The sequence below is a fragment of the Micrasema longulum genome, unplaced genomic scaffold (genome assembly GCF_059751315.1).
Source record: "Micrasema longulum isolate JH-2025_06_02 unplaced genomic scaffold, ASM5975131v1 h1tg001588l, whole genome shotgun sequence".
NCBI lineage: Eukaryota > Metazoa > Arthropoda > Insecta > Trichoptera > Brachycentridae > Micrasema > Micrasema longulum.
In genome coordinates, this window is record NW_028278770.1 from 61980 (window position 1) to 77944 (window position 15965).

General features: G+C 31.4%; 1 long non-coding RNA gene across 1 annotated transcript in view; it reads left to right on the forward strand.

Moving 5' to 3' along the window:
• LOC148274767 (uncharacterized) overlaps nt 1–15965 on the forward strand; it is a 112666-nt gene that overhangs the window by 9711 nt on the left and 86990 nt on the right. The window lies entirely within an intron of this gene.

Below are 15965 nucleotides of genomic sequence, written 5' to 3' on the forward strand. Positions count from 1 at the left end.
GATGCCTTTTGAGATATTTGTATGTTTTATTTTTGCTATTATTTAATTATGTACGTGCTTCCACTTTCCATTATGTTGTATCCCAACTCAACACAGGACCTTTGGCCTCATAGAGTTTGGGATACGTTATTACTGTATTTTTTTGTAATATGTGTGTATTTTTTAATAAATAATATATATATATATTTTTAAAGAAATTCTTCTAAGCTGTACTGTTTAAAATTCGAAAATCTATTTTTTGAGTTTATTCTTAATATGTTCGATTTAATTTTTGCATTTAATTTTTTTATCCATGTAAGTACCGAAATATTTCAACATATCTGCTCTGTCTAACGACATACAATTGCATTAAATATTTTGAATTTGATTATTGCAATTGTAATTACGAGCTTCCTTGAGACAGAAGTACAGTATTGTCAGCAAACTTACCATAGAGCCCTTTACTGATAAATTGTAAAGATCATCATATAGATAAGGAACAATACAAGTCCAAGGAGGCTCCCTTGAGGGACACCAAATGAAAAATTAGTTCGATTGCTAGATTTATTATAAACTTTTACTTCTTGTTTTAAATGCAATTTTTGCCTGAATAAAAAATTAACAGTTATTTCAACAAAATTAGAGATCCTCGGAAGAAATATAGATGTGCAGGATTTAGGGTGTGGTAGTGATCTTGCCGCAGTTGGTTATGGATAGAAGAAATTAGGTTGTAGTTCCGAGGTGTATTTTATTTCATGTTGAATAATTTTTTTATTTTTTTATTTATTTATTTTATTTATTTGGATAACCAACAGCTATATTATATCATATTTATATAACAAAACAAATAACAAATAAGCCAATTACAGGTTTTCACAAGTAGCATCACAGTAAGTTAAAAAAGATTCTCGAACATAAAATGAATAGTAATTAAATGTAAATTTAAAAGAAAAGAAAAAAATACTACGAGTTATTTTGAAAGCAAACGCCGCACGTTATTAAGATTATTTTCAAATAAATCTATGTTAAATGATTTATTTAGTACATTAAAATTATTAAAAGTTCGCCATAAATATGAATTTTGCCTATAATTAGATGAAACAAGAGGTATGTGAAGAAGAGGGTTATTTCTTAAAACTTTGGAAGGAACATTGATAGAAAGTTTGCAAAGTAGTTCAGGACAGTCAATTGAACCAGAGGCAATTTTAAGTAAATAAACTATATCCGCTATTTCACGACGTTTTTGCAGAGGCAGTAGATGATGTTTTTTACATATATGAATATACTGGTCAGATTTAAACTCAAGTTTCAACCGGAAACACATGAACTTTACGATTTTTTTTTGAATATTTTCAATGCGTGATATCTGCACATTGTACATAGGATTCCATATTTGTGATGCATATTCTAAGTTGCTTCGCACTAATGTACAGTAAAGGATTTTAAGTGTCTTTGCCATAGTGAACGACGTAGAGCTACGCATAAGAAAGCCAAGCGCACGCGATGACTTTTTTATGATGCTGTCAACATGGGCGTCAAAAAGTAATTTACTATCATGGAAGACACCTAGATCCTTTACACATAATGAGCGTTGGAGGTTTTGACCCTTAAGCACATAGTTAGTACGTAAAAATTTTACTTTGCGACTAAATGTAATAACTGAACACTTAGAAGGATTAAGGTCCAAGCAGTTGGAGTTGCAGTAACCCTCTAGACGGTCGAGATCTGACTGCAGATCAAAGACGTCGGCTGGGGTCTTGATTGTTGCAAAAATTTTCATGTCGTCAGCAAAACAAAGCAAACGCGAAGAGGAAGCATTTATCAATGTCGTTAACAAAAATTATGAAGAGCAAAGGTCCCAGAAGAGACCCTTGAGGCACCCCGCTGGGGACCCGTACCCAACTAGAAATAAAATTATTAACCACTACCGCTTGCGACCTGTTGTCTATATAAGATGAAAACCATCTGAAGAGGTCACCTCTAATACCGATTTTAGTTAATTTTTTTAATAGTAATTTGTGATCGATTCGGTCGAAGCATTTACTGTAATCGGTGTAAATAACGTCTACCTGATGACCACCGTCCATTGAATCAGTAAGGTAATCATTAAGTAAGATTAAATTTGAAACGGTAGATCTCCTTTTTAGAAAGCCATGTTGAGATGGACTCAGTGAGTTTTTAATGGCGGAATATAGTTGGTTATAGATTATTCTTTCAAATACTTTAGACACTATACACAGTTTAGAAATTGGTCTATAATTGGCAATATCGGTTTTAGGCCCTTTCTTGTGGACTGGTGTTATAAAAGCGGATTTCCAAATATGTGGGATTGTGCATTCTTTGAGAGATCTTTTGAATAGCAAAGTGATTGGTACACATATAGTACTAGCAGAATTTATGAGAAAACATGCGGGAAGGTGATCAGGTCCAGCTGATTTTGATGTATCTAGCTTTAAGAGTAGATTTTTTACATAGTCTATGGTAATCACTATGGAATTAATATCTGAGGTATACACATGAGACGAGGTAGATGAGGGATTAGTGGAATTTCTCGATTGGATACTAGCTGGATTTAGAAAAGTGGAGTGAAAATATTCAGAAAATGCGTTGCAAATTTCAATACCATAATACATGACACTTTATTGTGGAACGCGAGTGTCACGGCGATAAAGAATTAAACTGGCTGAACTTGAACTGCATGCTGGAACTGAGTGACTGCGTTAAGCTGACTTGTTGGGCTGACTGACCGGGCTGGCTAAGCGTGACCACGCCCTATGGTATCTTTATAGGCCATGTTCCTTTGTTCTTTATATCTCCATGGTAGGACCGATGTTAATGTTCTGCAGGACGTTGCTCTCGTTGTTATGTGCAATATTGTTAGACTTGCAGATTGCGTTCTATTGGATTCAATATAAAATGAAGACTCGCTTCATCGGTCGTCGATCTATATTTCAGGTGAAATCGTTGCACATCTGTGTGTCCCCCAGATGTCTTGATATTTACAGTGCATATTATCTGTCATGTGATGCATTATTATATTATGTACCTGACAAAAATATTTAACTTATTTTTTATTACATTCGATATGACATATGGCGGTTAATTTTCCGAATCTTTGTAATACAGTTCTGAATTTCATTTATACATTATCTCGTATGACTTTTTATTTCTTTCTCAAAATTTTTTTCCATTTTTTGATATTTGTTTATGACTTTTAACTCGTTTTTTAAACATTGAACAAAAATACAAATTATTTGAAGTTCTCAAATATTTGAATGGGTGTTTGGGAAGCTGCGATCAAAGAGATATAGGAAGCTTTATACACGCGGGCATTTTAGTAAATCTCTCAAGCCAATCGTTATAAAAACGATGAAATTTTATACTGTTTATTAAGAATAATATTTGTACGTAAGCAAGCTTTAAAATTTTATAAAAATAAATTTTGCCTATCCAAATGTTTTTTTTTCAATATGTTTGTAAATAAACAGATACTCATGAAAAATAGTTTTACGGGATCTTAAAAACTGAAAAAAGTATTTTATTCACAATATTTTGAGTTTGTCCAAATTTTTTAGACAAGGACTGGATTTAACCGCCCTTGAGAGTTAATCATGTTGACATATATTTAATTTATTTGATACACACACTACACAATTGTATTAAACCATTTCTTTTTAATGTTTCTATATTTTAGAATATTCCGTGTTAAATCGGGACTCTTCTATACTAAAATCGATACATTTATAAATATTATGACACATCAATATTTAAAATACTTAATAAAAATTTATACATATCAATATATATAATACAAATAAGTTATTTAATAATATGTATGTAGCAAAGTTAAGATCATGTATCTCAAATGTTAATTTATTTATTTAATAATTATGTTTTTCAATTTAGTATTTAAATATAAAATAAATAAAAAATAGCAATAAACATTAAAATAAAATATTAAAACTAGTACATTTTTATAGTATATGGTACAATATATAATTTAATAAACACATTTATAAATTATTTTATGTTTCGATCAGCATTAGTAAAAATATATATTTACAAATTATTAAGCATCACTATTAAGTTTATCGAATGATAACATACATATATACATAGAAGGATTATAAACATAGAAGGATGATATACATAGAAAGATGATATACATATATAATATTGCAACAGAAATAGAGAACGTTTTAAAGAGGGGAATAGGAGTCTAGGCATTTAAAGGGCCTGTCATTGGCTGGTTTAAGTGGCCACTTTATACATTGTGTAATATTCACAATTCTGTCTATGTTTGATTATTAAGTTTCCTTCAATTCTTCCGCCTGTTAAAATTTTGATGATAATGAGTCGAAATCTTTATTGATGCCGGTGAGATTTATCTGACTGAATTATGTGGACTATTTTATAATTAAAACATCTAAACAAACTAAAAATATTATCATAAAACAAACTGGATCAAGAAGATGTTGAAAAATATTTTCAAGCGTTACCGAGAAGTATGAGTATGAAGGTGATAAATTGTTAACCGCAAAGGGGAAATAATTCTAGGTGTCTAAGAACGTAATCAACCGAGGCCCAAAGGGCCGATTAACTAAAGCCCGTAGAGCCGATGAAACGAGACACGAAGGGCCGATTACATGAATCCAAAAAGGCCGAATTTTCAGTTTTCTGCTAGTACTTAAATAAATATTGATGATAGTCAAAATAAATCACCAGTGTTATTGTAAATATCGAGATCCGAAACATACTCGTAGATAAAGAATTTCAGTAAAACTAATGTAAATATTTCAGTTGAATTTCAATGATATTGAAGCCCACGCAGCCTCCACCGAGCGTGACTATTAAGGGAAGGATAGGTTTCATTTTTCAAATGGCTTTGAGGGTTTTTGAGGCGGAATAAACTTAATATCCGGTGGCGGGACCTTCCACTGAATTTCAGCGCTACAAAAACAACCCCCGGCTGGGGCGCCCATAAACTTGCCGTTTAAAACCAGAGACCTTAAAGCATTAACACACAATTATTTGAAAGAAAACAGAGTAAAAGAATATTTTAACCAGTCTGTTGCTCCGCGGTAGTGTATCGGAATCACGGATGAGAGGCCCAAGGTTTGAAACCCGCTCTACTAAAGCACGATTTATAATATATTCTACTTGTAAACAAGGAAAATAGACAAAAATAATTGGATAAATCTTTTTTTGAACAAATGCGTACTAATAAAACACTTCTTTTGTCATAATATAATACCTTAAGAGCACTTAAACAATTTATGAAACAGAATAAATTAACAGATTAATAAATTAATTATAATTTCGTATAAAATTGTAAGATTCTATATAATTCCTTAGAATATGTCTATGTACTTATCATTTTCTCAAACTTCATGGTTTGAGAAGGTAGAAAAAATTGCCTTAAGGCAATATGCTCACTTTTATATGCATAAATACCGTATATGTAAATAAAGTGTTAAAATAAATAAATAAATATAAGCTGAACTGAAAACAAGGAAACACGTAAATTGTTAAATAATTGTGAAAACTAGTGGTTTTACCCAATTTAGTCAATTTTGATTAATATTTTGTTCGCCTGCAATAAATAAATAAATATTTATTAATAATAAATAGATCCAGTTAGTTGTTAATAATCCTGTAAATGCTCAGAGTATTAATACGCCAAGCTATAGAGGAGCCCAAACGTAGGAAAACCATTATATGACTATTAGATCTTAAGTTAGCTACAGTTTGCAGCAAAACAATTGGCCGGACTCAGGTCAAAAATTGCCAAATGAATATCAATTTGCATTGTAAATACTTTTAAATATGTACTTGTGTATTTATTACTGCAGGGTTATTTCAATTTGTTTTTCCGTAATTCGCCTATATTTATTTTATGAAACTGAAAATACATGTGTGTGTTTATTTATTTTATTCACAATATACTTATGTTACATTTATTGAGACATAAATCCCAACTCCACGAAACCAAAGTCCTGTGTTGAGTTTGTTTGTTTGTCTGTCACATCTCCGAAACGGCGAGTCGAGCGGCCCGAAATCTAGACATGTCATTTTAGATGCGATTTCAAGGTTAACGTTGCAATTTTCAAGTAAAATTTGAATCGACTTCTACTCGATAAAGATTTGAACTTTATATGGATGCCTAGTGCGGCCCCGACATATTGTTCGTAATCAGTTGTCTTTATCAACAGTTAACATACTTCCAAATGAAAGAGATGAGAAAAAACATTATCTGAAGTAAATATGTTGATATAAGGAAAGTTTTTTAGCAAAATAATACACGTGTCAGGACAATAAATGCTAAAAATCAATGTTACTCATGGGAAAATACTCGAAATCAATTACCTGTGAAAACTGACTCCTTTAACACCTTTGACGCTCCTACTGCTGCAACCAAACATACTGCCACCACCATAGTCGGTTTTTATTTATTATAACGTAAATATCCAAATTATTTTCAAACAAAGCCAAACACAGCGACAAAAGCATCCGATAGAAGCGTTATGCCTATGTTGTCAAACAAAACAATATGGCCGCCAATTTGTTGCTAACCAACATCGCTTGCGTTCTATGAAACATCTCTTTGACTCTTTTAAAAATATTTCAAATGTACTGTATTAACTATTATTTTCAGTAGAAACATCGCCCTATATTCTGGGTAATACGTTTTGTATTATTCAATATATTATAAACAAATAATTTTTTAATTTTCCAATACCACACTATGAAAATATTTTAATGAGTTCATTGCAAAAACTCTACCCTTCTCCTCCAGTTATATAATCTTAAAGTGCAGACGATTCAATTAACTTTTATATAAATATATTGTGTTCTTAAATATCATATATTGTGTTGTATAACATTATTTTATTGCCCTCTTTTGTATTAACGATATGGCTTTCTTTTGTTCAGTCTCTTCATACAAATTGTGATTGGCTAAACCTGTATATTGAACAAATTAATAAATTATGAAAGGAAAAAATTGTGTTCCAAAACTGATCGGTAAAGAGAACAAAAATTCAATTTAAAATATGGTCTATGTTTACCATATTATATTTTATACAGTAGTATTTCTTACAAAATATTTTTTTTTACATCGAAAAAATATGGTTATAAAAAATTACCGCAACACTACAAAACTTGTATGATATTTAAATTGAGAAAAAGTTAATACTGATATTAACATTGTAAATGTATTTTTGGGGTTCATGTGAATATTGAGAAACTCTGCAAGAAAACATAATACGAAGGTTCTAGAATTAAAACATCTGTGTGTATAAAATAATAAACAATGTTAATGTTTTGAGATTCCTCAGTATGTTTACGACTTTCTAATAATTCTAAACTTCGCGAGGAAATTGCGGTCATATATACATCTGTGTGGGAAGTTGACACACACATACACAATTGGAATATTTTGTTATTAAATTCAAATTAATGTAAAGGCGATAAAATTGTAACAGTTAACACATTTCTACAATAAATTCAAGAAATAATGATGAGTTTTCAATAATAGATGTCACTAGTCACTTTTATGCTTCTATTCTCCTTAGTAAACGAGCAAGCGTGGAATGTAATATTCAGACCTAGCATATTAAGAGAATAAAAAAATGTAACTACCTATTGACCGAGTAATAAATGTTATTGAGCGTGTAAAGTGATCATTTAACCCAGCTGATGACAAATAATTATCTCTGTAAATGCCTGGACTATAATATTCTCAAAAGTTGTTTACTTTAGCTATTTAAGTCTTATTTTACTAAATGAATAAATAAAGTAAGTGGAAATAAATCATTGTAGAGTAATATTTGGCATGTACACTCCATGCTTGATAGGCCAGGTGCAATTCCTGGTAGGATCGATGTGAAATATTTGTTTTGAATGTGGTTCTACATGTAAAAAATGATTTTCGGATTTCAAAATGCTGTGACGTAGTCACTAGACGCAGATAGGGAAATGGTGTAACCTGTATTGGTGATCAATCACACATTAAATATTTAAAATGCAAATATCTACAAAGCATTAACACCTCGTGCGTACGTTATAAATTTTTGCAGCCAACCGGCTGGGTGGTGAAGTTAGGGCGAGTTTTGTAGCTTTAACGAAAAAATTCCGCCTTAAAAATGGCTTAACCATAAATTTATGACATCTGTTTATCCCCATTTTTTATGTATTAAACACCTATATATTTTCTTTGGTTAAGCTATTAACGTCACGGATATTTACGTCATATTTTATACCAGAATCGGTTTTTAATCGTGCATAAACATAATGGTTAAAGAATACTTTAATAATTTTGAAGATACTTGTTACACATATTTATTTATTTTGCACAAGATTGACAAATATTTTAACGAATATGGAGAAGTAAATGTCAAAGTCTAAGGATTTCTATTGTTTTCTACATATTATTTGTTGGTTGAGGTGATTACTTTATTATTTTTTTGTTTAATAATTACCTTGTTAGTGATATATATTAATATGTTTTACAAACCATCAAAACACTCCACTGCTCTCTAGTTTGTTCTATTTAGAATATGGTTCTGGAATGAGCCTTTATTCTACAGAACTCATATCAACCATATTGAATTTTTCCATCACCATTTTTCAAAAAAATTGGCTTAGTTGCTCGGATTGCAAAGGGGTAATTATTTCTATATTGAAATAAAGCAATTTCAATCTGTCTTCATTAGAGAAACGTAGAACGGAGATAGACCTTATACGCATTGATGAAATGCTTAATGCGATGTCCCATCTCTGTTGCAATCAATATTTTTACGTATTCCCAACAGTGTCACCAAAAGTAAAAAAATAGTTATATTTTAAAAAGCTTATACGAGCACTTTTAATTTGTATGCCCAAATATCCACAATGAATAGATTAGTTCATGCGTCGCATAACCTAGAGTTCTTTGCGATAGATTTTCCAGCTTTTCATAGATTTCTCCGTCACTAATACAGTGTAACGACTTTTTACTGTTACTGTTTTTACTTATTTGTTTTTGCTTCATATATTTAGGTATATTCTGTTTGTTCAGTTTTGTACACATATTTTTCTTCGTTGTAAATATCTTAAGCCATAAATGTTGTAAATAATATTAAATAACTGGTACAAAATAATACAATAAAATGGTTTATATAAATTTGGTAGTAAAAAAAAATCGTTGGTTAAAAACAGAAAATGAGAAAAATATGGCCAAAATAGCTATCATCTTGAAATAATAAAAAGCAATTAATAAACCGATAGCAGCCAAATAAACTATCGTATATTGAAAACATCAACTTTTCAGGCGAGCTGATTAAATATGTTTTGTACTAGGTGTACTTAGGTAGTTACAATAAATTCTAAAGTTATAAATTTGAATTTTGGATAATACTTATAAAAAAAATTGTATTTTCGAATTCCATTTGAAAATTATGTATGCAATCAACACTTTTTGAGATTTTAGTTTTACATTTTTTTACGAAGAACCCATATCGGTTCAAAGGCCGTATTAGTATTTACCGTTTTTTACTTGTAATCGGCATTTATTAAAATAACCGTATGTATAACTTATAATATATTGATTTGTTTTTTAAACGAACTAAATGATCGTATGTGTTACATGTCATATTTTTTTTAATGAAAAAACAACGTACGTACTTGTTTTATAATAACAATTAATGTCGTATTGATCTACGTGTCGAGAACTTAAATTAAGATTTTTTTGTATCACACCATTTTTACTTCTTGAATACTTATTTCTGGACGATCTATTCATTTTTAACGCTATAACATTTGTATGTGTGTAAAGCAAACGAAACCCGTTCACATGACAACGTGCGTTCTGACGGCGTAATAAATTGTAACTGATACATAAGATAGGCGGCGCTATGTTCACTTACATTCAACACAGTCGTTTGTGGACACAATTGCCATAGTTAACGGTGCATGTTCGCAAAACATACGATTTTTATACGAAAAAAATCTTCGTTTTTAGATATATTAAAAATTTAAATAAAAGGATTCAAAGCTATTGTAATTATCTACAGGTTACTATTTTTTTTTAAATATATTTTGTGGGATACAATAGTATACGTAACTGCAATTCATATGTAGGTATTGACGCGATTTTCTGATAAAGCAATACAAACAAAAAGTCCTAGTCTAGTCTTATTTTCGTAAACCGGGGATTCTAGTGTTGTACTATAATTTTAGATAAATGCAATTTCGACAAACATCAAAATAATATTTGTCATAGCAGTTAATCACCGATGTAAATGGATTACACACAAGTTCAAAATAACGCGAAGACATCGCATAAGTCTTTGTGAGATGTGCCAAAATACTTGGCACAATTCTGCTATAACACTAAACGTATACGTAGATATACTTCGAAGCAAACTATATATAATTCACGTATTTACTAGTATTGGGGAGTCTAGACGTACTGAAGACACACACAACTATACACCTATATTTTAACCATTTCTATAAATATTCATAACTCAATGAAATTTTAAATTATCAACACGTGCATATTTAAATAGACTGAATTTTAAATAAATTGATATGGCCCACAGCTGTTAAAATAAATGAATTCGGAGATTTAAACCCTTTATTATTTTTTCAAAATTTAAGATTGAGATGTCATTTGATGAAAGACATTTCGAATAATTAATTGCTCCCAGAATACCTTCGAAATTTTATCTAATATTTTAATCAGAGAAAAGATATTTATGTCTGTTGAAATATTTGAATTAGTCTTGTCATTTTTTGATACTAAAAATACTCACTTATGTATAAATAGTATGAATGGCCTGTTTGTTTTTATTTAAATTAAATAAAATCAACGTTCTAAGTATTAGGGTCCGACTTTTAAAACTAGAGTAGGTACCAACGTGTATTTTAAATCAAAAACATAATTATATTTAACATGTTGCAGCAGAGATAGAGAACATTTTATAAAAGGAAATATGGAAGTCAAGGCATTTGCAGGCCCTATGGCATCAAATGCTCTCTCAGCAGAAGTGAGAGGCTATGAAAGTGAAGTGATGTTTCGGAAAAAATTTAAAACCCACTTGTTCCCTAAATCCTTTGAATAAATCCGTAGCATGTCATAACAAAATAAATTGTTTTAATTAAATTACAAAAATAAAAGCTTCAATTACAATTATATAAATAATCACTTTGTAAAGCGCCCTTGAGGTATAATATTGCGAGAAGGCGCTATGTAAGTTTTATATAATAATAATCATTAATCAGTTATTCGTAAAAACATATATGAATTATTTCGTAATGTGCGCTAAAAGTGTATCACAAAAAGGTACTCTTATATCCCGATTACCACAATACAAATTACGTTTATTTTATAAAATACGTAAATGTTATTTTGGGTAAGCAGATACTTTAGCCACTAAATAATATGTTGGGAGTTTTAATGATAAAGCGGTGAATTCTCATTTCAATTTTCGCAATAATTATTTAGCGTACAATGGAAAAGCCGAAATAAAACCGTAGAACATAATTCGCTAATTTGCATTCAAAAAGCGCGAACGTGAATGAAAGCTCTCCTTTGTTCGTGGAATATCATTTTATAAAAAAACCTTTTTGTACGTTTACCAAAATAATAGCCCGAAGTACGAATTTGATGCGTTTCCGCGGTGAATAAAACATTCAAATAGGTTAATTAAAAAAAAAAATTCTAAACAACAAATCGAGAAATTATTCAGTTCAGTACCAAAAAAATCCAAAAAAGTAAAGAGAGAGACCAGATACCATTGCAGGAGTCTGCTGCGAGATATTGCATATATTTATATATGGTACTATTTAGCGTGTTATCCAGACGTTTCTTGAAATTTAGGTTGATGTATTTTTTTTTTTTGTATTTTTTAGTAACATGCACGCTTACACTTTCTATTTTGTTGTATCCCAACTCAACACAGGGCTCTTGGTCTCATAGAGTTAGGGATACGTTATTATTTTTTTGTAATATGTGAAGGTGAATGGGTCATTCACATCGTGGTTTAACATTTCTAAAGGAGTCAAACAGGGATGTGTAATGTCACTATGGTTCTTCAACACATACATCGATAACTGTATGAAAGAACCGAAAGATTTAAAAATGGAAGCAAAAATGAGTAGTATAACTGTTAACTGTCTTCTGTATGCGGATGATGCCGTGCTTCTTGCTAGCAGCAAAGGAGACCTGCAATTCTTGGTAACAAAAGTCTACAATGTATGCAAGAAAAGCGATTTACTTATGAATGTTGATAAATCGAAAGTGATCGTTTTTGAAAGGGATGCAAATATAACTCAATGTGAGATCAGTGTGAATTAAGATATTCTGAATCAGGTAAAAGAATTTGTGATGGAAAGACCGAGAAAGATATTGAAAGGAAGGTGAGTGCTGGGAACAGGGTGAACGGTGCACTGAAATCTTCTTTGGAAAGCAAACGTTTATCGCAGGAGGCTAAACTAGCAGTTCACAACGGAGTTCTAGTGCCAACTCTAATGTGTAGGAGCGAAGTATGGAATTGGAAAAAATGATGATAAAAGTAGGTTAAATGCTATCAAAATGCGATCCCTTGGGTGAATGTGTAGCAAAACGATGTATGATAGGTGCACAAATGTCGAGATCCGTGAACTGTGTAAGGCTAAGATATGCATTATCGACAGAATCAAGAAAGAGGTGCTGCGCTGGTTTGGACATGTAGAGAGAATGGACAACGACAGAACGGCTAAAAGGATCTACGATGCGAATGTAGATGGATGCAGAAAACGAGGAAGGCCGAGGCGGCTTCCGTGGTGTAGTGGTCAAGACGCTTGACTCACGCACGGAAGGTTCCGGGTTCGATTCCGGCGAAAACACAAAAAAAAAATTGTGATTTTTCTCAAGCCTGGTTATTCAGTAATGTAATTCACCGCTGTAATTGGGCCTCCTCGCCTGTTGTGGTGCAAAAAAAAAAATTAAAAAAGACATGGCACGAGCAAGTCCATCAAATTCTTGAAGATGGAGTTGTCAAAAGTAGGAATAGTCGGCGTGCGTGCAAGAGAAGATGTATGGATGTAGAGGAAGCGAGGTCTGTATGCCAAGATAGCGTGATATGGCGTTCTATCCTCTCTGCCTACCCCTACGGGGAAACGGCGTGATGTTTTGTTTGTTTGTTGTTGTCTTTATATTTATAAACAAATAAAGCATGGTATTATTATGATCTGTTTACAAAAGAGTGAAGAAGGTAAAAAATATACAAATTAGCAAAATTAAAATAAAAGAACACGTATTGGGCACTGTCTGTTCTAATAAGATATTAAATGCAAATAATCTAATGCAAACCAATTTTTTTTTATTGAACACCTGAAAGACAGTTTATTTAATGAAAAAAATCAGATAGCTAAAACGTAAAACACATCTTATTAAGTCACCTGAAATTATAGAAAAAAAAAATGAAAATTCAAAAACAAAACTAGTTACTAAAAACTATTACAAAACTATTTATTTTATGAAGAAAATATGGTTATTACATTTTTTTTATAAGAAAATTAAAGCTAGGACAAAAAAAAATACTACCTCAAGACTGAATCTGGTATATTATAGTGATTGTTTAAATCTAGAAAGACTTACACAAAAAAAGTCAAAATCTTGTCTCGAGTTTTCAATGCGACACAATCGGGACATTGGTGCATGCGAGCCATAGTTTGTGCTGATCGAAGAATATTATATTATAATTAAAATATGGACAATGTCAGACTACGGTACACAAACCTGACTTAAGAGGAAGCACAGTGTTAGGAGGCTCTTTGTGGACACCAGATGCTCCAACTGGGGAGCGGACTTGATGATGCTGATGTAGCTATCTAGTCGAAAAAACTCTTTCAGGGGTGATATTCCAAACGCTCTCGCGGTCGTAAAAACACATTTATCTCGCGGCTTTTGTATGTAAATACACGAGATAAAAGTGTTTTCTGCGTTTGCGAGAACGGTTCAGAATAGCACCGCAGGGGTTTTTGTTTCACGATAAAATATTCTTGAAAAGTTTAGTTAACAAAAAATATGTATCATAAAAACTTTTACCTAAAGAAAATATTATATAAAATGCGTAAAAATACTTCATGTGGTTGGTAAATTGATTGTTTTCAAGAATAAAAATTTGAAACAAGATATTTTAAAATCTGATTTTCATTTACCACAACAAATTAGTATTGAAATTTATTGAAATGAAATTCAAACCATTAGTTTTTTCATCTTCTAAATGTATTTTATCCGCCAAAGAATTCCCGAGAGAATTAATGCTAAACAATCAGAAAAATACAAAAAAGTATACATACAAAAATTCTTACTATTTAATTAACAGAGAGTTTTAAAACCTAAAATAAATAAGCAATGCTGAATATTTATTACACGTTAATTTAACCATTTGTCGAGATTTACATATTTCGCACAAAGCAAAATGATAAATTACAGTAAACTAATTGAGAATTTCATGGAAATTAAAAACAGGATTCAAATCATTGTAGTATTCACAAATGGAAGATATTTAAATTTGTTACAACAGAGAGGGAAAACATTTTTGAGATGGGAATATGGGAGTCTAGGAATTTAACAATGTTTCGAGTATGTCCAAATGTTTGCCGACTGGCTAGATTTTCTGGTTCGGCCGGATGAATCTCACCCACATGATAAAGTTTTCACCACTTTTACTTCACAAAAGTCAACAGATGGAAGAGTTGAGGAAATGTAGATGTTCAAACATAGGCAGAATAGTGAATGTTACACAATGTGTAAAGTGATCACTTAAATCAGCTAATGACAGGTCATCAAGTCTTGTAAATGCCTAGACTCCCATATTCCCATCTCAAAAATGTTTTCCCTCTCCTTTGCGACAAATTTAAAAATAAACAACTTCTTAGGGAGAAAATTCAGCCAGTCTGCAAGCATTTGGACATACTCAAAACATGGTAGATATTTAAATTATTTGTCTTTTAATTGACATAAACGAAGAAAAAAACAAGTCACTAACGACCAGTTGTAGTTGCACCAAAAAATATAACTAAAATAATAATTATGTATCTATGGACACCAAGTGGTGCATAGGACACTGCATTAGTATTCCAAATGCAGTGTATTTCAGTGCGGTGTTATTACTAATAGATGGATGAATACAGTTTTTTGGAAATAAAACCAGAATACTCGACGAGTGTTTTTGTTTAGATGGCAACTTCTCAGTAGCAAATCTTAACAGTAGTAGTTGACGCATTCGCCTACTATGTTTAAGATCCTGGGTTCGGTTTCTAGCAAAAAAACATGGTATATTGATTTTACAAGTGGTTCTACACTGCAATATTTCACTGTTCCTGGACTGGCATCTGAAGCGCAAGACTGATCACCATATATTCTATTTAAAAAACTTTAACTAGATACGCTTTTTTAGGAGTTTTTATCAGTTTCCTATGCACCACTGGGTGCACATAGGGAAATTATGATGATGAAGGGCCAGTTGTATAAAACCAAAATAAGTTAAAAAAATTATTGTATGCCAAGTGGTGCATTTCACGGAAAAAGTAAATTAAATCGAGCTTTAAATAATTATAACAATAAATACTTGTAGTATAAGTTGACAACCACTGGGATCAGCGATCGCAAACATGCGATGACTTTGATATTACATAGAGTCTTGTTCATTTTATGTCATGCGTGACGTCTTCTAGTGATTTCAGTATCCGCAATTATTATCTACTACTCGTAACAACCCATTTTCCTATTTTGACAAAAAAAAAAAAAAAAAATTTGAACTTTAACGACTAGATGTTTTGTGGTGCAGCTGAACTTAATTGATTGGACTTCTGTGTAGGTACTTTAACAGGCTTATTAAGGAAAGGAATATAAAAATCCAGACGTTTGTAGGGTTATGAGCCCTCATCCATTGTTTATTATGAATCTCTACTTTCCCTTATGATTATATTACCTTTATTGAGATGACTGATGT